This window comes from Fukomys damarensis, unplaced genomic scaffold, assembly GCF_012274545.1.
Source record: "Fukomys damarensis isolate Sample0158 unplaced genomic scaffold, DMR_v1.0_HiC HiC_scaffold_24, whole genome shotgun sequence".
NCBI lineage: Eukaryota > Metazoa > Chordata > Mammalia > Rodentia > Bathyergidae > Fukomys > Fukomys damarensis.
Window position 1 is genome coordinate 55,558,298 of NW_022900936.1, and position 12,474 is coordinate 55,570,771.

The window sequence follows — 12,474 nt, forward strand, 5'->3', positions numbered from 1 at the left end:
TCTAGGAGCCTGCTTTTTGTGTGTATTTTGCCCCTAGCTAGTCATATGCAAAGGGAAGATTATTATCAGTTACTCTGTAAATTTTCTTCTTGATCTAAAATGTTGTGCCTGTGTTCTGAAAATATGAAGAAGTTGTACTTTTAACATAAAGTAAGTTCAAGTATATAGAACCTTTATGTTTATTGTTTAAATCAAGAGTTTGTCCTTATTTGGAATTAGAAGGTAGTGATTAAGAATAGGTGGTGACAATAAAAAGCATTTGTATCAGCTTTCCTGTTGTTTAGACACAGTACCAGGCACTTGCAGCTTAAAGAAGGAGGAGTTTAATTTGACTTATAGTTTCATGTGATTCAGTCCATGGTCAGCTGGCTCCAAGAGAAACATCCTGGTGAAAGGGTGAGGCAGAGCAGAGCTGCTTAGTTTATGGTGACCAGGAAGCAGAGCATAGGAAAAGTTTCAGAGGGGAAGACACAAGGAACTGGATATGGTACCCAAAGTCACACTCCTCTGACCCATCCAGACACACCCGAAGTTTGCTTTACTAATTCTCTGAACCTCCTAGGCCAGTGGTGGTGAAGCTAGGACACACATGCCCAGTGGGGCTGTTATCGTTGAAATCTCTAAAAGGTTCACCATCACTGTCATAGGCCATTCAAGTTGATACAGTTAAGCTTAAACACCACAGCATTGGTGGTGAAGCCTGAAATTATTAAAAGATTGTTAAATGTATCATAATTGTACAAGTCTGTTTTTCATTAATACAACATAATAACTCAAGACAGGCTAACTTTAAAGAGGCTTGTTTAGATTATATGTCTGGAGGCCTAAGGGCATGTTCCTGGCATTGGATCAATTCTAGTGAGGGCCTTTTAGCTTCTCACATTATGATGAAAGTGCATGTGTAAAGGAAGATCACATCTTGAAACATCTTGAGCTGCTGGAGTTCCACAGTCATTCTGATGGCATTTCCCCAGCCCTCAGTGACCTCAGGATCTCCCAGTAGGCTCTGCGGTTTAAAGATTCCTTACTACTCAACGTTGCCACAGTGAAGGCCAAGCTCACAGTACATAAATCTATGAGTAAAAACAGCATCCAAAACAGAACTAAATGTAGTAGGATGAAATTTATATCAGTATTAATGTACAAAAGGTATTTTAGGAGCAATTTGCTATTTTGTATATTTGTTATTCACTGTGTTGGTTACCTGTAGGTTTTAATAGAAATATAAACCTTTAAAAGTATCTCTTTAAGGCTGAATTTTTTTGACTTTTTTTATCTTCATAGACAACCATAGACCTGTAGTTAGAGGGCAAGTTAAAAAAATTGCCTTTTTTTTTGATGGTTATAACTGATAGCTAGAACTGTAACTGACTCTGAAATCCTGCTTTTTGAAGCAGCAGTTGTCAAGGTGTATAAGTCTCAGAATGAGTTTTTTTTTTTTTTTTTTTTTTTTTTTTTTTTTTTTTTTTTTTTTTTTTTTTTTTTTACTGGGGATCAAACTCGGGATCTGCGCTTTTGAGACAGGTGGCAGAACCATGGAGCTAAATTCCTGACTCTCAGAATGAGTTTGTACTCTGAAAACTTGAGGATTACAGCAAGCTTTGATTAATGTGGATCCTATCATTATTTACTTGATTAAAAAGTAAATAATTAAAATTGCTAAGTAAAAGGTAACAAACCCATTACAAGTTAGCAAATAATTTTTATAAAAATAAATATTTTCTAGGAAAATAGTGGTATTTTCTATTTTTCAAATCTTTTCTGTCTATCTCAGTAGATTATAGCTAGAGTTTCATGCTTATGTAACAATCCACTGTATACTCATGCCAGAATGAGTAGGAAAAAAGACAAATAATAAGGACTGTAAAATAGTTTTCGACTTCACCAAATAACCTGAAAAGGTCTTGGGGATTCTTATGGATCAATGCTTTGAATACTGCCAGTTAAGCATCATTTTAACTATTGGCAGTTTCTCCTTTGGACTGTAATTTTCCTTTTTAATCAACACACGGATTTGCTATATGTCTTATTAAAAAAAAAAAATCACTGTCCTCTCATCATCATCTGTGACCTACTGTCCAGTCTCTGCCTATCATTAAAGTAAAAATGCTTACAAAAGTTCCTTATGTACACAATGTTCTTTAATGTATCTTTATCTGTTTAAAAATAGCTTTATAAGAGACATAAATAACATGTAATAAAGTGTGCATATTTAAGGTATGCAGTTTGTAAGTTGTAACAGAAGTATGTATCTGTAAAACTACATACAAGTTACTTTGTAGAGACAAGTTTTTAACTCATTTGGGTTAAGTACCAGGAAGTATGATTGCAAAATCAGATGGTAAGAGTATGTTTAGCTTTGTATGAGACTGCCAAACTGTCTTTCAAAGTAGATGAGCCATTTTGAGTTCCCAAGAGTAATTCATGAATATTAATGTTGTTTTACATCCTTAGCATCACTTGGTATTGTTAGTGGTTGCAGTTTGTTCACCCTAATAATTGTGTAGTGATATTTCACTATTATAATTTGCAGTTCCTTAATGACATAGGATATTGTCTATCTTTTCACATGTTTTTCATCTGTGTACCTTTATGTCTTGTCCTGTGACTCACTTCATGACATTAAGCTCTATGTTCCATTAAGCCTTCTGAGTCATGAACTCATCACTGAATTAATCCATTGGTAAAGTCAGTTTCCTCATGATCCATATACCTCTTGAAGCTCTACCTCTGAACAGTGCTGCATTGGGGATTAAGAACAGTGTACATAAGCTGTGGGAGATCCTTCATATTTAAACCGTAACAATTATCTAGAGTTCTATAGATTTGCATGTTACATGTAGGCCTATGCTTCATTTTGAATTAATTTTTGTGTAGAAGGTAAGAGCTATGTTTGTATTTACATATTGCATGTGGTGTCTAGTTGTTCCAATATTTGTTGTGAAATATATTATATTTTTATATAAGAAAAATAATATCATCTGGTATTTATTATCTTTGCTCTTTTGTCAAAGATTAGTTGACTATATTTTGTCCTACTTCTGGGCTCTATTTTCCACTGATTTATTTTTATGCCAGTACCATGATCTTGATTACTATAAATGTACAGTACATCATGATGCCAGTCTACTATCCTTGTACTTCACTTTTAACATTGTTTTGGTTATTCTGTGTCTTTTGTGCCTTCATATAAACTTAAAAACAAGTTCGTTGATAGCCACTGTATAACTTGATGAAATTTTGATTGGAATTGCATTAAATCTATATAAAGAATTGACATCTTGATATCATGCCTTTCTGTTTGGGAACATTAAATGTCCCTCTAATTATTTAGTTCTTTGATTTATCAGAAGTTTAGTTTTTTTGCATATAAATCTTGTGCATTTGTATTTTATTAGATTTATACTGAATTTTTTATTTAGGGTGGTAATGTAAATGTTACTGTTTTTAATTTTAAATTGCACCTGTTTATTGCTAGCCTGTAGGAAAGTGATTAATGTGTGTTAATTCTGTGTATTAACTTTGTGTCCTTCTCCCTTACTATAATTTATTAGTTTCATGAGTTTTTTAGTTTTCTGTAAGCAAACACAATTTTATTTGTTACTTCCTAATCATTATATACCTTTCATTGCTTTTCTTCTTACTAGGACTTTTAGTATGTTGAAAAGGATGAGAGCAGACATCCTTACCTTGTCCTTGATCTTAGGAAGAAAGCTTCTATTTTCGCATTAAATATATAATCCTACCCATGATTTATTTAAATAGATGTTTTTATGAAGTTGAGGAAGTTCTTCTCTATTCATAATGTGATGTATTTCTTTTATTGCTGAGTAATGTCTCGTTGTGTTTATTTGTTCATCTGTTGATTCACATTTGGGTTATTTACATTAATGGGCTGTTACCAGTGAAGCTGCTATGAACATTTATGTGCAAATGTCAATATAAGGATACATCATTTCCTCTCTAGTGGGTAAAGAAAGACATAGGAGTGATATGACTGGATTGTAACAGTGTTTGTTTATTTAACTTGGAAACTTTTACAGTATAGCCACCAGCAAGGGTAGAGGGGTCTGTTTAACCAGTAGTATCATTTCTTTTTAATTTTAGCTTCTCTAATGTGTATGTAGTGGTATCTTATTGTGTTCTTAATTTATGTCTCTAATCATCTTGATCATCTTTTTATATTTTCATGTGCTTATTCATGCGTCTTCCTTGATGATTTTGTTCAGATCTTTTGTTCCTTTTTTATTGGATGGTTTGTTAATTTAGGGTTGTGTGTGTGTGTGTGTGTGTGTGTGTGTGTGTGTGTGTGTGAGTGTGAATTAGTTTGTTTTGTTTTGTTTAGTTTTATTGGATGGTTTGTTTCTTACAGAATTTTTCTTTTGCTCCTAGTCAGATAATCTTTTTAGATACATGTTTTGCGGAGATCTCAAGGTCAGTATTTGAGAATAGACAAGTAGTCATTTTAGTAGAAATTTGATTTTGGTGAATTCCACTGATTATGTGTTTAATGTCATATCTAAGGATTGCCTAATTAAGATCACAGGAATTTGCATTTCCATTTGATTTTTAGAAACATGTCTGTTTCTCTTAAATAGCTTAAGGGATTTTTATTGCATTGAATCTATAGATCAGTTTGGACAGAGTTAATGTCATAAGAATATAAAGTCTTCCGATTCATAGAGGAGTAGCTCTATTTATTTATATCTTTAATTTCTCTCAAATTGTATAGTTTTTAATTGTATAATTTAAAAAAAATTAGTTACTTTAGCCTTATTTTTGGATACTATTCTAAACAACAGTATTTCAAATTTTTTATTTTCTATTGTTTCATTGTGAGCACATAGAAATAAAATTGATTTGTGTCTCTAGTTCTTCAGTCCTGTGTAGGTACTACTGTACAGTCTTTGCTAAAAACCCTTTTTATAGGAGCTCTTTTGTTAGATTACTTCAGATATTCTACATAGGTTACATTTTTTTCAGTGAATACTCTTTATTTTAACCTTTCTGGTCTGGATTCATTTTCATTCACTCTCTTATCTCTGTCTCTCTACCTCCCCCCCCCTTCCTTCCCTCCTTCCCTCCCTAGAGCACAAAGTTCACTACAGTTTTGGATACACCTCCGGAATACTACCTGGCTATTTTTACTTTAGTATTTTTTTTCCTCTGTACTGTGGCCTTCACTAAATGATAAGGTATGGCCAGTTACAGGACTCACTATATTTATTATATCTTAGGGGTCAGTACAGTCTCTCAGTATCCTCAGGAAATTGGTTTCAGGACCATCTTCTAACTCCTTAATTTTCCTTTCTAGATACCAAGGCATAGTATTTGCATATGATGTACACGTCTTCCTTATATACTTTAAATCATCAAAATATTATTTATCATATACAATATAATGTTAATAGTTGCTATGTTGGATTGCTTTAAGGAATAATGTCAAGAAAAATAATGTACACATGTTTAATACAGATGAAACCACTTTAAAGCTAACTAATATGACAAGCAAGCTAAACAATGAGCAATGAGTGCTGGGGAGATAGTAAGGATCTATGAAGTGGTGGGAAGTTACAGCAGATTATGTCTATGTCACATCATTCGTGTGGATGCATCTTACTGCTTAGTACGTGGCAACATCAAGTTTTCTTATTAGAAATTTTGGGTATTTTTATCCAGAATATTTTTTAATCCATAAATATGGAACCCATGGATATATAGGGCCCACTCTACTGTGTTTTTTTTTTTTTTTTTTTTTTTCCTGTTGAGCATTGCCTTAAATGGTTGTTTCAAGTGGAAGAGGAATTTTGTTACTGCCTTTTGTCTGAAACAGAAGTCTGTATTTCAAATCATTTCTAGGCAGGCATTTAGCTTTATCTCCTCCACCAAAATAGTTAACTAAAATCAGTGGCTACTTATCAGGTGTTGTTGCTGTTGTTGTTGTTAACTTACAGTCATCATTTGAAATAATTTACCAGTCCTTTCTATGTTCTTTTACTGGGCAGTCTTGTTTCTTAGCTACTGTTTAAAATGTCTGTTGAATTGTAGTGTTTCCAAACATTCAAAGGTTTAAATCCCTAGTCTTCATTTTTTTTTCCATTTACTGTTGATTCTCTATCAGTGATTTCATCCAGTTGCATGACTTTCTAAACCTTTTATATTGATAACTCTAAATTTATATCTCAGGTCCATCACTTTCTCCAGAACAACAACATACTTTTGTATATCCAGTTGCTTATTCAACATATAAAATTGATTGTAAAATAGGCATCACATATATCAGTCTGTAATTTTTCTAAGCTCCTCTCTACCTGTAAGCCTTATAAGTATACCACTTGATAGTTTTTATTTTGGTAAAGGAAACTTCATCATTCCACTTGCTTAGACTGAAAACTCTGGAGTGATTTTATATTCTCTGTTTCTTTAAAATTCTGTTACACAGTCCATTAGCAAATCCTATGTGCTGTTTTCCAAAATAATATATATCCATAATCTGACTTTTATATAAGGTTACCATCTAAATTACTCTAGTTCAAACCTCATGTTCCTTTTCTGTATTAACATAATAGATTCATTACTGGTATATATGGTTTAGTCTTTGCTTTCCTGCTGACTTCCCATAGAGCAAAGTGACGATTTTAAAAAGGTAAATTAGACTATGTCATGTAGCTGCTAAAAACATCTCCAGGGGTTTCCCATCTTATTCAGGATTAAAGCCATTTCTTAAAATGGCTTGTCTAGTCTGTTCCCTGTTACTTCTGTGGTCTTACCCCCTAAATGTCTTCATCTCATCACTTAATGCATGGATAAGATTCTCTGTTCATCCTCCTGTTTTGAAAGTCTTTGTTCCATTGTCATTCTACAAAGGCCTTCTTTTGTCACATTAATATAAAAAAGTTACCCTGTATCCACCATAAAGTAATTTGTCCTGTTTTCTCTTTCTCCAGATTTCTCACTATAGGATGGGGGTGGGGTATATTGAGCTTTCCTTAAATTTTTATCTGAATTTTTGAGAAAGCGGGGGATCTTCTTGCTCAGTTGGCCAGGCTAGGCTTGAACTGGCAGTCCTCCTGCCTTAAGTGGGTACCACCACTCCAGGCTGATAATACTTCTTGTAAGTTCTCTTCACTAAGTAGAATATAAACTCTATGAGGGCAGAAACTATTTCCACTATCTAGAATGGTGTGTGGCATAATTATGTCCCTCATTGTTAATATTGTTGAATGAATGAAGAAATGATTGGTTCTGTCAACCAGTCTTTGGCAGGTGACTCAGTATTCTCCTTAGAATATGTAATAAAACCTTCTGTGATCTGTTATCTTTCCCAGTTATGACATGAAGAAAAGAGGTTCTTCCATATACAAATAATATATGTTTATACTTTCTAGTTTTCACATTAGTTAATTCAGTTAACTTTGTATGCTTTTTGAGTATTGTTTGCAGATTTTTTGAAGTTTTTTTCCTGCATTTTTGAAGTTGACATGACTTAAACAGTCATCAGTATCAAACAATTTCATTTAATTATTGAATGTATTGGTGATAAATCTGAGTCATCCAAAAATGTGTTGAAGATGTTCAAGTTGAAGATGCTAAGATGCTGTATTGCTAGTTTCTTCAAAATGTGTACTTACATTTGTAGTTGTCTCCAGTAACCATTCTCAAATCTGAGTAGTCGGAAAAGATCCTGCCTTAAAAAGCTTTGGTGGTGTGGTCAGTTAGACACAGACCAAAATAAATATTTCATTTGTAGAATATCTGCATGTACTTATAGATCCTAATGTTTAAAAGAGCTTACTTTTCCTATAAGTTGAACAGTGAGATAATGATTAAAGTATTTAAGGAGAGAGTGACAGATACATTTGTCATGACCTCCATTACCCCTGGTTTCTTGTTCATGGGAATAAGGGAGAGAAGACAAAAAATTGCTGCCCTGCTGTCACTTTATTCATATTTCCATTTAAGACATTTTAGTGTAATCCCCAAAGCAAATGTCTTTCTTGTTTTGGAATAATTCTTGGTGGTTATACAATAAAGTACATAAGTTATTTTTGTCACAAGTTTCTTCTTAAATATGTGTATTTCCAAACGCTTAGTATCCTCTGGGCGCCTTGTAGATATTGACAGAGTATTCAAACATACAGGAAGTTGTGTTTTTGTGGTTGTAGTGCTTTCATGGAACTACAAGTAGGAAAAGAAACACTCCCGTCTATTCTCTGAAAGAATAATAAATTTATCTAATATTGCAAAACAACAAACATCTAAATCAAGCAGACACATAGAGCAGATGTTGAACATATTTTAATGATTTTTCCTTGACTCTCAGAATAAGTGGTAGCCAGTTAGAATTCTCAGTAGATACTGAGGATCCAACATGTTTGCTCTTCCTTTGCTATACTTACATCATAGTATGATTAACTTATTTTAAATTAATGTAATAAAACATGTTTATAATAAAACATTTCTATAACTCAAGGACCATTTAGATTTCCATACTAAACTTCAGTGGAAAAGAAAGGTGAGGAGTAGGCTCAGTGCTTGGTGCTCCTGGAGAAGCAGAGCATTCTGATAGAGAATTTAAAATATATTTGTTTCTTCATGGTTTTAAGAACACTGGGGAAAATTTACATTTAGCTTTCAGGTCTACCCAGATTTATTTTTTGTATTCATTAATAAGTAAAGATTTATTTTGCAAATATTACTAGTTCCTTCAGCATTTGACTAATTTATTATTTCTCCACTCAAAATATTAATTTTATTTTATATCTCATTTAATATTTGTAGGTCTGTTTGTGTACTTTAAGTACTTTTTGTGTACTTTCCAGGACTATTTGCAACACTGTTAAATACAAAACTTTTTATTTATTTTAATATTTTTCTTCCCCTTTTTTAGGTCATTGTCATTTTTGTAATATTTCTTGGCTATTATACCTACTCTACTTTTTAGATTTTTAAATAAGAATTTTCACTGGAATTATGTTGAATTTTTGTATTATTACAGGGAGAATTAACATGATTTTAAGAGTTGTTTGCCAGTTAGGTTATGAGATTCTATACAATTTTATTGAGTATTTTATAAGCATTGTTTTGCAAAGACTAATTAAACCTTTTCTGCAAAAAATTTTCCTTTTTAGCACCCAATGAGAAAGTCACATGAACTGTCAGTTATGAATTGTCTGAAAATATCTGTACATTATTATGATAATTCTTGAGGTGCTATAATTTATTTAAATATAGAGCCTGTGTATTACTTCAAATATTATATGAACTTTTAAAAGTAATATTCATGAGATTGCTTTTTCATGCATTTACATATTTTCTGGTTTAGTGCCAGGTGTGTGATAGCTTGCTAAAATTTATTAAAGTGCTCTACATTTTATATGTCTCAGATTAATTAATAATTACACTTAAAAGTGTGAAAGAGCATGATGCTAAATTTTTGCAGCTTAGTAATATTTTGGAGCAGTGGTGAAAAGAACCAAAACTTTTTCTTCCATACTTAAGTATTGTGAGCATAAATTGTTCATTTCTGTAATATCTTTAGTCATCTCTTAGATTAAACAATTTGCCCTCTTATTTATCTTTCCCTTCCAAAGGAGTACATGACAGTTGTTTAAAGTTTCTATTTAGAACTATTTGAACATATTTGATATTTTTCTTGTTTATCCTGTGATACATCTGCATTTTTATATGCATTAATAAATACTAATTAGATATACAATTAAGCTTTAAAGCAATTGTTTATACATTTTGAGTGCTAATTTTGGTTTACTTCTTAGTTTGTACATTTATTTCTTCATAATTGGTAAGCTCTCCAACACTTATTTGTGTTCTTATATACTTGTGAGTGAACATAATTGACTGTAGTATTCGTGTAGATTAGTATCCCCTCAAAAAATGTTTTGCTCCATTGTTTTGAGGAAGGGAATAAATATTACATGGAAAGAGGTTCATGTCATTTGATTTTAACTAGAAGGGGTATTTATTAAGATTCACATTTTTAATGACTAACCTCCCAAATGTCAGTTACCCTTTATTTTATTAATTTTATTGGTACATTTAAGTTATACAATGTAAAGACCTTCATCATTGGAAATTTGCACCTTTGCATAATCCATCTTGGTTCTTATTTTTTCCCCATTCCTCTGCCCTCCTTTCAACCGCTCCACACCTCACTACCTACAAGGACTTTGTTTTCTTGTTTTCTTTTTTGTTTCTCATGTTAATTCCATTCCCATCTTTCTTTTCCCCTACCCCTCGCATTTCCCCTTCCCTGTTACATCTTTTCTTCCTATTTCACATTATAGCTTTTATATTTCACTGTTAATACCTTTTAGTCAGTTACACTTTTGGTTTCTCACACTAGAGAAACTTTGGTATTTACACATACGCATCCTGTTTATTTTACTTTGATTTTAACCTTTGCTTTTCCAGTGTTTTTCCTTGAAATTAAATTAATACACACACACACACACACACACACACACACACACACACACATACACACACACACACTGGTCTGTCTTGAAAGATCTTTTCTGTAATGATTTTTAAAATAGAGGAATCCACCAAAATAATACTTTGGTATTTAGTTTAAAAGAACTTACATGAGTAAGGTATTTATTGCTATTATAAAATTACCATGAAACTTAGTAACTTTGAAGCAGCATCCATCTATTTATTGTGTCTGTTCCTGTGGCTCAAGAATTAGCCATGACCCTGTTAAACTTTCTGCTTTAGTCTCATCACGCTATAGCCAAAATGTCAGCCAGATCTGGGATCTCATGTGAAGGCTTGATGGAGGAATGATCTTTAGATCTCTCTCCCAGTTCGGAGAACATCTAACTCTTTTTAGTCCTATTTTGTCGTTCAGTCATAACAGTGTATTTTTTTAAACTTTATTTTTTATTAGGTATATTTGTCATACATATTCTTTGCATTCGTCGTATAGAATTTGTACCTGTACATAATATATCTTCTCTTTTTTCCCTATTCCCCTCCTTTCCCCATCCCTCAACTTCTCCTCCCTTCTCATTTACAAAAGCTTTGTTTCCTTTTTTTCCTTTCATTCTCTTGTTTTTCCTTTTCCCTTTTTTCTCTTTCCCTTCCCTCTCCCTTGATCTCCTTCTCATTTGAACATTTTCTTCCTATTTCCCAATCTCTATCATGCATTTTGGTCTTTATTTACACTTTTATTTTCTCACACAAGAGAGACAATGTGATCTTTAAATATGTGTCTTAATGTATTTTACTTAAAAATGTGCACTATATATATATATATAGTACATTTTCTTTATCCATTCATCTGTTGATAGGTTGTTTCTAAGATTTAGCTATTGCAAATTGTGCTACTATAAACACGGATGTGCATATATCACTTGATATATGATACTTTTAACTCTCAAGAAAGATACGAAGGAGGGGAATAGCTGAATCAAATGTAACCTCTAGTTTTAGTATTTTTAGGAATCTCCATAATATAGTACATTTTCTTTATCCATTCATCTGTTGATAGGTTGTTTCTAAGATTTAGCTATTGCAAATTGTGCTACTATAAACACGGATGTGCATATATCACTTGATATATGATACTTTTAACTCTCAAGAAAGATACGAAGGAGGGGAATAGCTGAATCAAATGTAACCTCTAGTTTTAGTATTTTTAGGAATCTCCATACTGATTTCCATAGTGGTTCTACCAATTTACATTCTTGCCAACGTTGGAGAAGTGTTGTCTTTTCCCTACAGCCTCGCCAGTTTTTATTATTGGTTGATTTCTTGATGATAGGCATTCTTTCTGGAGTAAGTTGAAATCTCAGTGCTGTTTTAACTTGCATCTCTTGAATTATCAGCAATGTTGAACATTTTTTACATATTTATTTGCTGTTTGTACTTCATCTGAGAAGTGTCTGTTCATTTCAGATGCATATTTTTGGATTAGGCCTTTAAATTTGGAGGGTATCTGATTTTGTTTTAGTTCTTTATATATTCTAGATAATAGTCTTTGTCTGAGGAATAGTGAAAATTGTTTCATTATGTGGGTTGTCTCTTTCACTTTGTTAGTGATTTCTTTTGCTGTCCAAAATAATGATGAGATCTCAGTTACTGATGCTTTGTAATATATCCTGTGTCACAGGGGTTTTGTTTATAAAGTCTTTGACTACCGTTATGTCATCAACAATTTTACCAATTTTATCTACTAGCGGATTGTTTGGGTCAATATTTAGAACTTTGGTCCATTTTGATTTTAGCTTAGTGTATAGTAAGAGATAGGGGTCTATTAATCTTCAACATGTGGAAAGCCAACACCATTTATTAACGAGGCGGTTTTTCTCCCAGTGAAGGTATTTGGCCCCTTTGTCAGAGATAATGTGGCTGAGTCCATTTGAAGTTGTTTCTGCATCTTTCATTCAGTGCCATTGATCCTTAAATCTTTTTTTTTTTTTTTTTTTTTTTTTTTTTTTTTTTTTTTTTTTT

At 32.4% G+C, this 12,474-nt stretch overlaps 1 protein-coding gene across 3 annotated transcripts in view; it reads left to right on the forward strand.

The window, feature by feature from the left end:
- Nectin3 (nectin cell adhesion molecule 3) overlaps window positions 1-12,474 on the forward strand; it is a 130,111-nt gene that overhangs the window by 23,699 nt on the left and 93,938 nt on the right. The gene's annotated exons all lie outside the window — the stretch shown is intronic.